Source organism: Trematomus bernacchii, unplaced genomic scaffold (assembly GCF_902827165.1).
Source record: "Trematomus bernacchii unplaced genomic scaffold, fTreBer1.1, whole genome shotgun sequence".
In the NCBI taxonomy this organism is placed as follows: Eukaryota; Metazoa; Chordata; class Actinopteri; order Perciformes; family Nototheniidae; genus Trematomus; species Trematomus bernacchii.
This window is the reverse complement of record NW_022987973.1, coordinates 105922-118194: the sequence shown is the minus strand read 5'-3', so window position 1 is coordinate 118194 and position 12273 is coordinate 105922.

Here is a 12273-nt window from a genome sequence, read left to right as displayed (position 1 = left end):
ATCTAAACTGTATTCATATTGTGCTCAGCTGTATATCACATCACAGGCACTCTTTTCCAACCCTTTCTGCACATTTCCTTGTTATTGGGGGAGTGTTATATATTGGAGAGACACAGACTTTGATGAGATGATGTGCAGCCTTGAGCTGCGACCTCTCTGTGATATGTCAACACAAGAACCAGCAGCTCAAGTTGTCACCCTGCCATCTGCTAACAGCCCGTCCTAAATGTCCGTTTCTAAGCACAGCCAATCCCCTTCCAGATTAATCCTTGGAGGCTGATACAGTCAGCTGCCTTTTTCTGACTGGGGAGGCTTAAATCCATCATGCAGTGCTCATAAAATGTTTAAATACTGTTTATTGAATCGGCCCTTGAGATTGAATTGCAATTCCAAAAAGTGATATCCGGTGTTTCCAAAATATGACCCCGACTACGCTTAACTGATTGCTAGATGAGAGGCAAATAGTGCAGTGGATATTTTAGGGTTTTAATTTAAGGGAGAGTGATGTGCAGTGCTGATTTTCTGAAATGCTAAACTGATATCGTTTTCTCTCCACAACAAACAGTTTGCAAAGAAAGCAAATACATTTCAATAAATTAGCATTGCTATATCATTCAGCGGATGATTCCTGCATATTTCATAAAACCTCTCTCTTTTCTACACAATAATAGAGAAAGAAAAACCCGGAGGAACTCATTTGAAAGAGAGGAAAATACCATTTTGTTATTTTTAGCAATGATAATCCTCCATGACTGGTGATCCCTACCATCCTGCTCCACTTCCTCCTCCTCCTCCTCCTCCTCCTCCTCCTCCTCCTCCTCCTCCTCCTCCTCCTCCTCCTCCTCTTCTTTCCCAGTGAGAGTTGATAGGGAAAAAGACAAGATCTCATCCTGCTTCCCCCTTTGGCTCCAGAGATGCTACATCGCTCACAAGACACCATCGCTTGCTTCTCGCAGGGTGAGGGTAAACTGTAGTGTGCAGACCCCCCCCCCCTCCCCATCCCATCCCCAGCCTGCAGCCTCTGTTCCCTGTTTATCATATTAGCCCGTGCCCTTGAGCATTTTGCAGCCAGACTCATCCTTTGAACTAAGGAGAGAAAGCAGACCAGGGCAGCCATACCATAAATCATGCGGGTTTAAATTCTGACAGTAAATGGCCTTCTACTAAACCGTCGCCAGGCTTCAGAATGGAGCGTCTTGATTGGCTGTGTCGGCAGGCTTGTGTTCCAGCATGGAGAGGAATCAGGGAAACACAGCCCTGTATCATCTACTCTTTGACCTTGACAACGAAACAAATATTAGCCCCCATTTTCTATTGTTTTATTGACCTATTTTGTTTATGTTTTAATTCTTATTTATTTAATTGTATTATTTTAATCCAAAAGTTTACTTTAACTTCTTATGTATATTTAAAAATATATGTTTTTATTTTATCTTTTCATTGCATATTCTTACATTAAGTTCTTGTGTTTATATATACATTATTTTTTCTATTTTATTTTTCTATTGGAAATGTTTACTTTAACTTCATATGTATATATATATTTTTTTATTATTATTATTATTATTATCTTATTTGTATCTTATGTTTAGATTAATATTCTTGATCTAATTGAGTTTTTTATTGCACATTGCTACATTTATGTTAACATATATTTTTTATTGTATTATTGTATTGCATATTTTATTTATCTTCGTATAATTTATATATATTAATATTCATTCATAATTTTCCACATTTGTATTTAAATTCTTATGTTTATGTACATATTTCTATTCTATTCTATTTGATATTATTACATTTATTTGTTCTAAATTGGAGCAACACAGAACCCAATTCCCCCGTGATAGATAAAGTATTCGCTGAAATATGTTATGTGATCAAATCATATCGGTGTGAGAATCAGCTGTGAAGAGCTGTGGGAGTTAGGATCAAATTGTCATCCACCGTATGCATCCAGGAAGGCTTAATTACACCAGAGCAGGACTAGCCATTGTTGGGAATAATTAACACAGTTTGAGTGTAATTACTGACTCCAATAGTTATAACTTCACAAAGGAGCCCGTCTGTTTAATCATTTTTGGAGAGGAGCACTTTTGGAGTCACACCTCCATGCTGACCTCCATGCTTCATCTCACCTGCAAATGAATACCAACAGGTGGGATGTGTGGAGGGAATGCAGAAACCTTTCATGTACATCGATCCCAGACTCAATTTAAATGTGAATGGTACTGAAATCCAGTGCATGAAAGAGCTGGAGACCTTTTTCATTTTGAAACAAACAAACAGGCATTCCTGCGGTGGCCATCTTGTTGCATGCCCTCAGGGCCGTCCCTCCCTACAGGCCGATCATGCAGGCTGCATGGGGCCTCACATTGCGCAGGGGGCCTCGCGCAGGGGGCCTCGCGCAGGGGGCCTCGCGCAGGGGGCCTCGGCTTATGAGCTCGGCTTGTGCGCAGTTCTCCGTGCAGTTCTCCGTGCAGTTCTCCGCGTACCCCCCCCCCCCCCCCCCCCGCTGACACGCGACAGTGAGAGGTGACAAGGGAATTGCAATGAATCAACATCTGACAAATCACGGCTTTGATACGGCCACTAGTGCAGATGAAGAGATGTCGGTGCAAGCAAGAAAAAAAAAAAAAAAAACATGAAGAAACTAGAGCATCACTCGAAGGTGGGTTATTGTATGAGTCAAATGTACAACTTGCGAATGTTGTATAAGTCAAATGTCAAACTTTTGCCAATTGCCATATTAAAACATCAGCTGCAATTCACGACATGAAGAAGGCAGTCTCTGCATAGCATATAGGCTAATGGAGATATTTCCAGCATTCTTTATTTACCATTCATTCAAGTATTTGATGCCTTTTATCTGCTAATGTACAGGAGGAAGAGTGATAAACTGTCTGTCTAGTTGGCTTACATAACAGTTCAAGTTTACAGCCTAAATAACATGGAGCATTTTCTTCCCCTTTTATTCATTTTTATGTCAATTTGCACATTTCATGGTGATGCTCAGCCTCTCCCCTCAACTCCTAACAGTCATCATCATGTCAACCACAACACAGAGAAATACTGATAGAAATGTGTGTGTAGTTGTTGATACATTGCTGACAGAGGGAACTACATTTGAATACAGATTTAAGAAATATCAGTTTTTGAGCATGTAATAAGCATGTTTTGTCTTGACTATATTACAACTATATTATAATAAAAATAATATAGTATTTATATTATTGAATTGATTATGATTATGATTATTATTATTAGTAGAAGTAGTTTATTTGCATTAATTATATTTAAAGACTGCTCTGGAGATGTTGTCATTTCTCCACAAAAGTGAGTTACAGGAACTGTACCCAAATCTCTGGATTGCCCTCTGCATTGCAGTAACTCTTCCTGTTACAGTTGCATCTGCTGAGAGAAGCTTTTCCAAACTGAAGCTTATGAAGACGTACCTCCGGTCGTCAATGGCACAAGAACGCTTAAGTGGCCTGGCTATCATAAGCATCAACGCACAGTTGGCACAGCAGCTGTCATACGATGACCTTGTCGATGACTTTGCATCCAGGAAAGGCCGACGTATACTGAACGACATACATGCACATTTACCATTTACCTCACTGTATAAAAAAGTAACTGTGTTGATAATAATAATAATAAACAGGAATTATATTTGCAAAGTACTTTGTTTCCAAAATGTCCCTCCTGTCGGTGGGGGGGAGAGGCCTCATCTCACAATGTCGCTTGGGGCCCCAAGTTGGCCAGGGACGGCCCTGCATGCCCTGATTTCATGAAAAAAAGGTGACAGATGGATCGCACATGGAGAAAGGTTCACGGCAAACAATTTGATCCTCCTCCTTATGTCAAGTGGCCTGTGAAGTTATGTCATACAGCCCAGGAGAGAGCAGAGTGAAATCAGAATCAGCTGTGATAGTTAGACCTTGGCACAATAGCAGCCTGAAAGGTCTTCCACTGAATGATTTCTTTCCCCATTGTGGAACACAGAAAGTCCCTGTCGCTGACCACCTCCCGTGTGCTTAAGGGTGAGGAATAGATCTCACCATAAGGCTTAAAGGACCGTTGAACAATCAGCAGCTGCAGTGCTTTCACAAAGAGAGGGCTATGGAGGGGGGGAGAGGAGGGAGTGAGGCAAAGGACACAGAAGATGAGAGGTGGGTGAAAAGGGAGACCTAGAGCAAAATGAATTAAGTTCAGGACAATGGCTATATAGTTTAAGTTATGAAATACCTATAATTGAGTGATATACCTTATTGACGAGGTGATTCTCCTTTGAAATGTTTTTTGTACTTTTGCCGGCATGGCTTCAAAAAATATAATTTTATAACAAACTCAAAGAACGCTTGAGGAGAGGTGCAGATCATTCAGGCATTTGGTGATGCTGCCATCCTTCTGCCTGCCAACACTGTAATGTTGTACCATTTATGTCAGTCACCTGACAACAGGGAGAGTCACATGTGTTGAAAAATAAATAGATAAACTAAAATATGAAACAAATAAAGCAGGTCCCAATCATTTAAACCAGGAAGTGTTACAAGTCTGTTGGTTCGGTTTGACAGGGCCCAAAGTAGGTGGACCAAAGAAAAGTGCTTATATATAAAAAATGAAAGCAATTTTGGGACACAGTGGTCCAGTGCGTTGCTTAAGGGCACCTAGGTAGTGCCCATGTCAAGGAAAGTGTTCTCTCCAGGCGGCAGTCCACACTTGATTGGTCCCTTAGGTTCCCAAGCCAAGTCCCCAATGAGAGATACTTCCTCCCCCTCTTCTCCCGCCCTGATTCCCTCGCCGATTCCAATAATCCCTGCACAGTTGTCATGATGAGGAAATGAGTTGCAAACACCAAAACTGTTTTTGTAAAAACCCACTTTGTTTAAACTCGCTGGGTTTAGCACCCAATAAACCTCATTCACATGGCCACATTGTTTTACATTGTTATTAAATAGAGTACTATATTAATTATATCCGCTTTGAGGAAACATCTATAAGTCACCACGTCGTGCATTGCTTGATTTTGTAAAAAAGCATTATCTAAATAAACTTTAAGCAAAAACTAAAACATACATTTCCGCTCATCTGTGAAGACGTTAATCTCTGCCTTTTATAATAGATTACATGTTATCATTTCCCCTAAGGTTTGAGTAAAAGGCAAACACTGAAGTGATATGTGGAGTGCTGCAGATACAGTACAGATATGACCTTGTTAACGTTAGGAAATGATCAGGATTGTGGTAATAACAAACCATTGTTGATTATCTGAGAAGACAGAACAAATAAGTTAAATATTTACCTGTCTGCAGTTCTATTGACGCATTCAACCACTGAACTCCTTTCATGAAGGATATATTGGAGGTAGTGGTGGTCTAATGGATAGTGAGGTGGGCTGTAGATTGGAAGGTTGTGAGTTCAAATCCCGCCAGGAACACCACCACTAGTGTGACCTTGAGTAAGGCACTTAGCCCTTAGTTACTCCAGGGAGAATGTCCCTGTAATCGGTAATTGTAAGTCGCTTTGGATAAAAGCGTCAGCTAAATGAAATGTAATATATAACTTCCTTCTTTAATTATGTTATTATTGGGGTAGTGTCTGTCAAAAAATGACGTAATTGAGTGGCAGGTTCCGGCTACTAAACCTCCTCTACCTGGATCCCCACCATCAGCAATCTAAGCAGGTCTGACAGAGGTTGTAGAGTTTTTACATAACATGAATGAAGCTGATGCTAATTTCTGTAAAGGATGTACCTTTGATGTTTCCTCCTCGGGTGTTTCACTGGGATTCATTTTGTGTGTGTGTGCGTGCGTGCGTGCGTGCGTGCGTGCGTGTGTGTGTGCGTGTGTGTGTGTGTGTGTGTGTGTGTGTGTGTGTGTGTGTGTGTGTGTGTGTGCGTGCGTGCGTGCGTGCGTGCGTGCGTGTGTGTGTGTGTGTGTGTGTGTGTAACCACATAGCTCACAGCGGTGGATATAATAGACGGTTAGAGCACGGTGCCAACTTCCCCAGAGCAAAACAGAGAAAAAAACACAAAAGGGAGGAGTGGGGAAAATGGTATTGTGTGTGAATGTGTGTGTATGGTTACTGTACACGTGTGTGTGTGTGTGTGTGTGTGTGTGTGTGTGTGTGTGTGTGTGTGTGTGTGTGTGTGTGTGTGTGTGTGTGTGTGTGTGTGTGTGTGTGTGTGTGTGTGTGTGTGTGTGTGTGCTCGGACACAAAAGCTGTAAGTATGTCAGTATGTGCAAATGTGTGTGTTTTGTGATAAGAGGGATGGAGGAGGGGGTGAAGGAGAGGAGAGATATTGGAGGAAGGAGGAGGAGGATGTGAGAGGGAGGAGGAAAAGACCTGTGAGTTGATGGGCGAGTGTGTGAGAGAGTGTGTCCGTGTCCAAGGTGAGCGTACTGTAGGTGTGTGTATGTGTGTGTGTGTGTGTGTGTGTACGTGCGTGCGTGCGTGCGTGCGTGCGTGCGTGCGTGCGTGCGTGCGTGCGTGCGCGTGCGCGTGCGCGTGTGTGTGTGTGTGTGTGTTTCTCAAGAGTGTGAGGAAGAGAAAGAAAGGAGGGAGAGAAGAGGCAGTGTTTTTGAACATCCCGTTCTGCTGCCTTTCTAATCCTGGCACAGCCGTTGGGATTAAAGGAGGCAGTTAAACACTGAATATTTCATGGTTTCATGGTGTCGACCACACATAAATGTAGATTTTTAAGATGATGTTATCTGCTGTGATTATACAAAGAGTCAGAAGTTGTGTTTTTTATTTAGGTTGACCTGTATCTCCCGTTTCCTGTTGATCATTCTCACTGATAACCAGCAGGGGGAGAATCCAGTGGTGGCAAAACAAAAGTCTAATTGTATAGAAGTCTGATTTGATGTAAAACCTCAGACACATTTTTTTTTCGAATGAGTCGCTAGTTTCAAGTATTGTTTAAAACAGCGTTACATTCATTTAGTAAAGTATGTTCCCATTAGGGGAGTATATGGGGGGCGTGTGGCGCAGTGGATAGAGCCTTGGTGTTGGGATCAGGGTCACAGGTTCAAACCCCACTGCAGTCAGCATGTCGTTGTGTCCCTGCAAGACACTTCACCCCAAATTGCTCCTGTGGGGATTGTCCACAGTATTGAGTACTGTATGTAAGTCGCTTTGGATAAAAGCGTCTAACAAGTGACATGTAATGTAATGTAATATATACAATTAAGTGGTATGCTTAGTACTGAAATTAAAAAAAAGTTTCAAATGGAGTTTTAAGCTCATTTCAGCTCTTTTAAAGTGGTTGTTTTTACTTATCTCCTCCCTCTCGTGTCACTGTTCCTTACAACATCGCAGTACTAACTTAACCACTCACTCTGGTCCCAGAAATGTATTTGTTTTCTGTCAAATGTTAAAGGAAGAGGGGGGCTCTCTAAAAACTTAAACAGCCAAACCAAAAGGTTGGGCAAAAAAAGTGAATCAATCAGTGATTGAAAAAACATTGTGGGGGGGGATTTCCTTTGTTCTGTTGTTAAATAAGGACATTTTCTTTTTAGCAATTGTTTAGTGAAAGCAATCTAATATTATGATAATTTAATTTGGATGTTTTATAACCTTTCTTGCAGTCTTTCTAATATGCTTTCATTTTAAGGGTGCTGCACTCTCCAAAAAACATTTAATTGAAAGCTTTTTTCTTTCATCACAGAGAGCCTGGAGGTGAGTGCAATATACAATATATTAGTTTTGTTTGTGAACTATTCCATTAATTTGCTTTCTGGATACAGCTGATAAAATCTGTAAGCAACATGTCGTGAGTTCAGGCTGCACAATTTACGCTCGCTGAAATTAGAGGTTAGCTTAGTTTACTCCAGTGTTAATAACTTGTTTACTTTGTTTCAAGTACAAAGAATTTTGAGTGGGAAAGATCTGCCCCTCTTAACATAAAATATGTGCCGTATAAAGGAAAGCTCGAAAGGCAAAGCAAAAGTAATCTTGCATTCTGATTGATTTTTAACATTTGAATGGTACTACTCTAAGATAGCTAACATTGCTGTCATCTCCAAAAATGTGTATAAAAATCATGATAGACCATGAAATATGGTGCATATTTATTCATTTATGTATTTACTTTGTGGGATAGTGTGACTGTATCCAATCAGTGTGTGGAGTGACCGCAGTGAAATGTCTTAAAGCGCATAGAGGGAGTTGCTGAACGAATTCAATAATTCCCTCATGAGACAGAGCTTGCACTCAAAGAAGTGAAATCCTCTTCCTAATCCGGTGCCAAAACCTCAACTGGAAATATAAGAGAATTGGTTTTCCCCTGGATCTCTGTTGGTCGGCTGTTATGTTCCAATGAGGATCTCTCACTCTTTGAATCCCCCACTGACACTTCTCCTCCCTTCCCCTCCCTCCAAAGGCCTAAATCACTCTGACTTTGGACAACAAGCATACAGTTAATAAACCTAACAGCCAGAAGTGAAGTGCTAGCCTCTGTGTGCATGTGTGTTTGAAAGACTAACCTTTGTACTGTATCTGATTCTGTCTCTAGGCAGGACAAAGACCCATATCTGATAATGATAGCAGCTTGCAGTGGTAAATCCATCGCCTATATTTTCCAGAGCTTCTTTAAACCTCGCAAGCTCTGAAAACATCCTCCATTCGCCACAGTTGAGCATTCTGGTTTGTGGGGAAATATCTCTCAGTGATAGTATTTAACAAAGTGCTGAAGACACGGCTCATTATCTGAAGCACAATGATGATGAAGCATAAAAGCCAAAGCCAAATTTAGGCACGGATGTTCTGTGCTATGTCACGGCTGGGAGGCTGGGTCACACACTTTGATATGCAGGTGCTCTGAAGCCCCGGGTTTCAGCAGGCAGGCAGCTCCCTTGTCAGAGGTGTACCGAGGCATGACACGCAAAGACACACACACATACAAACACACACACGTTTCCCCTCCTGGCAGCCATCCGCCACAGGACGGCTGATAAAAATATCACAAGCCCTATCAGGCAATTAAACAGGGAGACGCAGCGGAGTGTGTTGGCTGCTTAATGGCTTCGGCCCCCCCGCAGAGGAGCCAGGGTGACGGGCCAACATGGGGGATACAGACCACTGATGGAGGGGGAAATCAAAAGGTGGGTGAAGCAGCTACATTGGACACAGTGAACAGTTTTTCCGTCACGTGAAGGAGGAAGGGTGCTCTGAGACACTTTACCATGTATTGAGGCAACTGTGAAACAAATTAACCTCACTATGAAAAAAAGATTTCCCTTTTCGTCCGAACATTTTTAAAGTATGTCCGTATAACTTTTCACTGAGTAATCATTTCTGAATTGTCAAATAGTGGGATAATATTTTGGTAAGCCTTATGTGTCAAACCATGAATGGAGGCAGCCTTTATTTCTTTGTAGCTCTTTACATTTGCTTGTAGCTATGAAGTTTATACGTAATAAGTATTTTATCAATACCTTAATATATGTAAAAAGCCATTAATAAACTGCTCTACTGTATTCAAAGGGACTGCCATTGTTCCAACACCCTGAACAGTCCAAATGATTTCCTGTTTGATGGAAAGCCCATTTGTCCATTAAAACAAAAACAAAAACCCATTGCCCCAAAAACATGGGCAAGGAATGGCCATGATGCTTGTTGTCTTCATTGGTTGGATTGGTTTAGGTATGATAAGCGTGATAGGGTGATGGTAAGAATATTATGGTGTGGTAATGATAATCCATGTACTTATTTTGTTGCAAGGAAAGTATGTATTTTTGGAGTAAGAGGCCTTCGGAATAATTGTTTTTAGTTTATTTTGGGGTAACAAACTGGCAAATGAACTATTGTTCGAAAGGGGTGTTGATGACCTTGAGAACAATGGCATGGTCCCATATCCAACACCACAGTTGGACGTCCTTGGACGACCCTACATCACTCACTACTTGAGTTTTGTTTTAGGTCCAGGAAAAACATTGTAATCTGAAATCACATGGGCTTACACTTTTGTGCATGTATACATCAGACCCCTGATCATGCTTCACCTCAAGACATCCAGAACATCATGGAGGTGATGGATACACACTCCAATATGGACATCGTCAGGCGAGTGATAGAGGTTGGTATCTGCCCAAGTCTTGGCTCATCACATGTCCACTACTCTCACCACAGCTGATACGACAAGGCACCAGCGTGGACTTGCATAGAGACACAACAACACGTTTTGTGTCTGTGTGTGTGTGTGTGTGTGTGTGTGTGTGTGTGTGTGTGCATGCGTGCGTGCGTGCGTGCGTGTGTGTGTGCGTGCGTGCGTGCGTGTGTGTGTGTGCGTGCGTGTGCGTGTGTGTGTGTGTGTGTGTGTGTGTGTGTGAGAGAGAGATACAGTATGACAAAGGAGAAGGAGAGTGACAGTGTGTTTCCCATGTTCCCTAGATTCAGGCTGCAGCTAATGGAGACAGATTGTACTTACTCCAGTGGAACAAGAGCACTGATAGACTATACACCTTGTTTAGCACTCAATCTGAAATAAACATTCACCACAGGGGCAAACCTCTTCTCAATGAGCTGTATTTGTTGTTCCGAAACATCTCTTTCAGCGACATTTGGAGTAAACATTACAGAAAAGAGGAGATATATTTTGGCACATTTGTAATCACTCGGCAAACTCAGAATGGTAAACCTATTCACCTTGTACTTCCACCTGCAACTTTGGTCAGTGTAATACTTATTGGTATTACCATGGTTTGTTTGTATAAAGTTTCAGGCTGATCTCACACTCTGTTTTTCCTATTGCCTACCAAAGTCATGTACTACAACTATTAAATAACCCCACAAACAAATGAAATGTAAACCACATAAGAAGGAAGTTGGGGTAAAAATACCAGAATCTTAAAGGAGAGCATTTTTTGCATTATCTTTACAATTTTACAATATTTTTGTCGCCCAGCGAAGTAGTTATTTTTAGTTTCTTAAACATAACCACATGCTTTAATTTTCTAAACTTGACAAAGTCATTTTTGTAGCGCAAACAGGTTCTGCACTGCAGGGGTTTGTGAAGTTACCCTGATTGCTTGTGTTGCACAATCTTAGAAAAACACAGGAAAAATTACTTTTTGTTCACATGTTATATGTCGAAAGTGGAAGTGTAACGTCAACGTATATTCTTCTTAAAATGACCTTGGAGTGTTTGGGTTTGCAGATGTGAGGATTAAGTCACATTTTTCAGGGACGTTGGGTAGTAATGTGCACAGTCACAGTAAGAGCATATTTTGTGCCATTAACAATGTGACAAATGGACCCTGAACCAGACCAAGTATCCGGGACAAAGTGCACAATGCTGACTATAATGAAACTATATAATAACCAGCCTGCTGACATGTTGCCTAATGCGTCTTCCTTGTCAATGAGTGAGTTTTCAGCTGCGTCTCACCCTGGCAAAAATGTCTATGGCTGACCAAAAAGCATGAAACCGCATGGAGAGTGGGCTGAAATGAAGTAAGGTGAATAGCTCCATATTTGACTGTACTCTCTCTTCCTCCTGCTCACCTCCCTATCAGCACTAACATCCAGATGAATGGCTGCCCCGTCAGCTCTGGTCCAGCCTGCTCCACAGCTCAGCCTCCCAGTGTGTGTGTGTGTGTGTGTGTGTGTGTGTGCATGCGTGCGTGCGTGCGTGCGTGTGGGCTGCAGACAAAGATAGGACTCTCAAAGGGCCGGCACAATGCAGGCCAGCTCAAAGGCTCCCATTCCTCCTCTCAGTCTCCCTCTATCACACTTTTTCTAATGGAAAGAAATAACCCGGCCCACACATCAGAACATGCTGTAGCATTGACAAAATGACTTATTACTCCTCGGTGCGCACTTCCCTCTCCCCTCCCCGGATTCATCAAGCTCCCAACCTCCCCTCAAAATGGCTGGCACCTCCTGGCGCTTGTCTAGCCTGTCACCCTTCCTCTGCAGTGACCTTGAGACAGAGATGAAGGAGTGATGGTGCTCCTATAACTGCTGCAATACTGTTCTTCTCCCACCACAAAAAAGAAATCCAAAGCAGGAAGACGGCTCTCACTTACACTTGACAGCTGGAGGAGGGAGGGAAAAACCCTGCATATCCGCATCAATCAAAATAGGATTAGGGTGCGTCTCTCTGGTCCTTTTTATTTCCCATTAAGTTGAAGTTGCTGATGAAATAAGGAGCTGTTACATTGTAACTTGAGCTGCAGCAGAGCCACATTGCAGCTTTTACTATCTTCATTAATTAGATTGGATAAAAACGTGAGATAAAGATCAAGCAACAAGCTGGCTTTATAACAA